Below are 6000 nucleotides of genomic sequence, written 5' to 3'. Positions count from 1 at the left end.
AATAAATCCTAACACATTGAGCATAAGGGGACGGGGATTGGGGGTGGCTGTTGCAGTTGCAGGCTGCAGCTGACACCGGAGGAGGGGGGGTTTTAACACGCGAAGTAGGAGAGGAGTTGGGTTTACAGCGAGTGTCGCATAGGGGGGATGGGGTTTAAAGCGGGTGTCGCCGAGGAAGGGCTTCACAGAACTTTAAGAGGGTGGGGTGGGAGTGTTTTGTTGGGGGTGCCGCTGGGGGAGCGACGTTCGACCAGTGGTAGCTCCGTGCCAACGACTGTGGGTGGTTCCCAGAGAGGTTACTGAGGGGGTGGAGCGGGGCGGGGAGGGGTTGAAACGTCGTTTTGACTTTTGATACCGTAAAAATAATAATAATAATAATTGAACCGCTCGATTTGATGGGAACCGATCAGTTCATCTGGTTCGCCGGTTGGACCGTCGGTTCAACCGATCTGATTCCAGTTTAACTTCTTTCTGGGTCAATTGATCGGACCGGTACCGTGACCGACTAGCGGTTGGACCGGCCGATCAGATCCGATTTTTAAAACCATGGTTACCACAAGCCCTCTATACTGAAGAAAGAATTTAAAGGTCTCTCGTTTCTCATTATACTTAGTTGAACCGCTAAATTGACAAACCTATCTTCTAGTTATCGATTCATGTCATTGATTTTTTCCAAACAAAACCATTAGGTCCAACCTAATGAAATGTTACATTCAATGTGGAATGCATCATATTAAGTATAAGAAAAATTCTTAAAAATACACATCTGTGGACCCCGCATTTTCGCTCAATGAGTTCCCACTTGATGACAAAACTCGTTTTTTATTTATTTGTTTGGTGAAAATTTGATTTTTAGAAAAATACTTGGAGTTGCCACTTATTTTTGTTTTATTTTTAAAGGAAAAACAAAATAAGAAAGAAAAACCCTAAGTGTGACTCCTTATTTGAAAAAGTAGGTCTATGAAAAACCGAATCGGGTTCAGGGGTCAGGTTACTTATTGGGAAGATACGGTAGAAAGACCGAAAGCACCCCTCTAAGTTCCTAAAAACAAGTCTCTACTAAATAAGGTGTGACAATTGATAAGAAAATCAATGGATACCAATGAAATAATCAAATAATAAAGTGAATAAGGCATCAAAATAAGCAAAATGGAAGTGAGATCGTACCTTAGCAGCAAATAATAGTACGCTATCATGGAAACAATGTTAACTCAAGTATAAAATTATCACATGCATATCAAATAGCAAGACTAAGATCAAGCCACATTCATTAAGCATAGTAGTTGACAATCATAAAAGAAAACTCATATGTAGGGCCCCCCACCAAAGCCCAATTTATCTTGTATGAATTAATCTCACAAATTCCATTATTTTGGAATTATGAAAAATTCAATCTTGCTTATGTAAAATCAAGAAAAATAGAAGATTATTTGAAAACTAGAGTGGAATTAAAACTGTTCGAGAGAAAACTGGATTTTTGAAATTTATTTGAAAATTGGAGTCTTGAAAATTATTTAAAAATTGGAGTTCTGGGAATTAAATTTAAGAATTGGAAAATTTTAAATTAAATTTGAAAGAAATTGGAATTTTAAAATTATTTGAGAATTAGAGTTTTGAAAATTAAATTAAGGAATTGGAACTTTGGAAATTAAATTTGAAAAAAATTAGCAAATTATTTCAGAATTGGAATTTTGAAAATTAAATTTAAGAATTAGAATTTTGAAAATTAAATTTGAAAGAAATTAGAATTTTGAAAATTATTTGAGAATTAGAACTATGAAAATTGAATTGTGAAAATTGGAATCTTAGAAATTATTTGAAAATGGAATTTTTGAAAATAAATAAATAAAATGATGATAATAATCATAATAATAATAATAATAATAATAATAATAATCATAATAATAATAATAATAATAATAATAATAATAATAATAATAATAATAATAATAATCATAATCATAATCATAATAATAATAATAAATAAATAAATATGAAAATTGGAATTTTGGGAATTGGAAATTAAGTTCAGAAATTGGAACTTCAGAAATTTAGAATTAAATTTGGAAATCGGAATTTTGAAGAATTATTTAAAAAAGAAATTTTAAAAATAAATAAATAAATAAAATAATAATAATAATAATAATAAATAAATGTGAAAATTAGAATTTTGGAAATTGGAAATTAAATTTGAAAATCGGAATTTTGAAGAATTATTTAAAGATGAAAATTTTAAAAATAAACAAACAAATAAATAAATAAATAAAATGATAATAATAACGAAAATAATAATGATTAAATAAATAAATGTAAAAATTGGAATTTTGGGAATTGAGAATTAAGTTCGGAAATTTGAATTTTGAAGAATTTTTAAAAGATAAGATTTTCAAAAATAAATAAATAAATAAAATAATAATAATAGCGAAAATAATAATGATTACATATGAAAATTGGAATTTTGGGAATTGGGAATTAAATTTGGAAATTGGAATTTTGAAGAATTATTTAAAGATGGAATTTAAAAAATAAATAAATAAAGAAAATAATAATAATAATAATAATAACGAAAATAACAATTATTAAATAAATAAATGTGAAATTTGGAATTTTCAAAATAGGAAATTAAATTTGGAAATCGGAAATTTGAAGAATTATTTAAAGATGAAATTTTAAAAATAAATAAATAAATAAATAAAATAATTAGAATAATAATAATAACTAAAATAACAATGATTAAATAAATAAATGTGAAAATTAGAATTTTGGAAATTGGAAATTAAATTTGGAAATTGGAATTTTGATGAATTACTTACTTGATAATAAAATTTAAAAGTAAATAAGTAAATAATAATAATAATAATTAAGTAAATGTGAAAATTGGAATTTTGGAAATTGAAAATTAAATTTGGAATTTGAAATTTTGAAGAATTATTTAAAAAAAATAGAAGTTTAAAAAAAAAATTAAATTTGAGAATCAGAATTTCAAAAAATTATTTAAAAATGGAAGTTTGAAAATTAAATTTAAGAAAATGGAATTTTGAAGAATTATTTGATAATGGAATTTAAAAAAAATAAATGAATAAATAAAGTAATAATAACAATAGTAATAATAATTAAATAAATAAATGTGAAAATTGAAATTTTGGAATTTGGAAATTAGAATTTTGAAAATTAAACTTTGATATCAAAATAAGAAGAAATAAACAATAATAATAATAATAATAATAATAATAAAGTTATGGTAGCTGGGATTGCAGGCCAAAGATGGTCGTGCAAGAGTGTGGGCCTAAGCCGGGGTGCAAAGGTCAAAGACTTATTTGAAAAATGAAAACCCATCTCCATTTCACACATAGTACCCCCCTTCCCATTTTCGACACACCCATGAGAGATATCAACAATTAGTGGTCCAGCTTGGTGTGCCAAAACTGGCCCATCTATTACAGTGCAAGTGTGGACCCCGCATTTTGCTCGATGCGTTTCCACTCGATGGTGAAACTTGTTTTTTTATTTATTTGGCGAAAATTTAATTTTTTTTTAAAAGACTTGGAGTCGCCACTTATTTTTTGTTTTATTTTTTAAGGAAAAAACAAAATAAAAAATAAAAACCCTAAGTGTGACTCTTGAAGAAAAAAACAGGTCTGTGAAAAATCGAGTTCGAGTTTGGGGGTCAGGTTACTTATTGGGAAGGTACGATGGTGCGCCGTGACACCCCTCTAAGCCTGTATACGTGACAATTGAGGGAATTGTGACAATTAATTAATTAATTATGGGTACCAAGAAAAATAATCAACATACAAGTCATTGTGAAAATTAATATACACAAAAATAATGATGAAATCTAATTACAAGAATATACAAAATAAATGACGAGAAATTATTCAAAATGATTTGTTGAACTAAAAAAAATATTAAAAAAAATAGTTTTCAAGAAATTTCAAAGGATTTTGTAAACAATGATTTTGAATTAGAGATTTTAATTAGAAAATAAAATAGTTTTTTAATATTTACAAAAAAAAAATTATTGACAAAAACCAAATTCTATTTGAATTAGAAAATAATTAAAAAAATACTTTACAAAAAAACTTTCAAATTTATTTAAAAAAAGTTTTACAATTTATTTTTTTTTTTAAAAAAGTTATCCGCATTTCATTCTAAATAAATTATTTTAAATTAATTATAAAAAAGAAAAGAAAAGAAGAGTTCAAATTTATTTTTTTTTAAAACGTGCTATCAGAATAGAAAAAAAAAGATTTATTTAAAAAAAATATATTAAAAAACCCGATTTATTTAAAAGGGAAATTCGATTTTTTTAAATAAAAAATATTCTTTTTCCTTTTCAATTTTATTCTAAAATATGTTTCTTTTTTACTTATGTTCTTCTAAAAAAATCGTTTTTCTTTTTTTGAAGAGTTTTATTTTTATTTTTGAAAAAAGGTTTCTGTATGATTTTAAGAAGATGGTTTGTTACATTTATTAACATAAAAAGAAGTCTTTCAAAAACAAGATTATTAAACAAAACATTTATTAAAAATAACTAACTATTTATTCTGAAAAGAATTTTCGTTCATTAAAGATAAGAATTAAAAAAAAAAAAAATATTTTTCAAACAAAAGCATTATCTCATTATTGGATTATTCCCTCAACAGAAAAATAAAACATAAATAAATATACTACTTCTCAAAACAAAGGCTAATAGGGCATATTAAACAAGGATAACAAATAAATGGAAACAAAAATTAATCTATGAATAACAAATTAAACATACATATACCATAAAAATATAAACACTGAAAATAGATCCACATGTACACAAGAAGAAAACTGAAATGAATATATAAAACAAAACTTGGAGAACAAGGATGTAGGAGTAACCTTAGAAGCGCAGTCCCAATAACAGCAATGACCCTCCAAAAGCTTCCAAAATGAAGCTCAAAAATACAAACAAACCCTCAACCCTCTCACAAAAATCATCGAAAAATCAAAGAAGATTAGAAAAAGTCTTCTCTTCAGTCTTCTCCTCCTTTCTCGCTGCAAGTGATCTCTTTATCCCACACCTGGCTCCACCAACTTTCTATATGTGCCCATAACCTGCTTTAACCACTTCTAACTGCTCCCAATCCACATTGCACCTCTCTTCCCGCTCTCGGCAACAACAAAAGGAAATAGGACAACCATGTATTAGCAAAAAAGGCCAAGTCCAATACAATATTTGATAAATGCACCGGCCCAAATCTCAATCACCATTCAGTCCAAAGTATATGGGCCCAAAATTCATATCAATAACCAAATTAAGCCCACATTCCTCAATGTCAAGCCAAAGAAAATAAATAAATAAAAATAAATAAATGACTAAATGAAGACTTACCTATCATGGGTCTTGGGCAACAATCCTAGGATCAGTGGGTGCACATTCGTGGGTGTGGCCGAATTGAAAAGATTGGCCAGAGTATTAGCTATGAAAATGAGATACCTAATACAAAACCCAGATCAAGAGAGAAAGAGCATGAGGTTGATAACGAACCTCCCAATCGAACTACAAATGATGAAACCCATATCGTTGAATGAGGTGATATTCGGGAAACCCATAACAGATTCAGACCTTTTGCGGGTGCGAGCTTGTTTCCTTGCTGAAAACCATGGCTTTATCGATGAGAAAGAGAGGTTTGAGAGCAAGTCCTAGGAATATGTGAATCTATGAATCTTCGAAAATGGGTTTCCTGGGATTCAAATCTTAATGGAGGTGTGTAAAGGTAGGAGAAGAAGATGAAGAAGAAAGGAAAATAAAGGAAACGAAGAAGGGGAATGAATGGGCTGGGAGTAGACGACAGAATAGGAAAAAAAAAAAGTCTTTTAAGGCTTTTAGGGTTTAACTTTTGGAATGGATGGTGGAGATTAAATAGGCAAAAAGATGGCTAGAATTAGTTCTCACATATGGGTATGGAAAGTTGGGCCTAAGTTGGGCCAAAATTAGAATGGAATGAACCCAAATAAACACAAACA

The sequence above is a fragment of the Vitis vinifera genome, chromosome 17, assembly GCF_030704535.1.
Source record: "Vitis vinifera cultivar Pinot Noir 40024 chromosome 17, ASM3070453v1".
Taxonomy (NCBI): Eukaryota; Viridiplantae; Streptophyta; class Magnoliopsida; order Vitales; family Vitaceae; genus Vitis; species Vitis vinifera.
The sequence above is the reverse complement of the archived record's forward strand: the minus strand, read 5'-3'. Positions refer to the sequence as shown.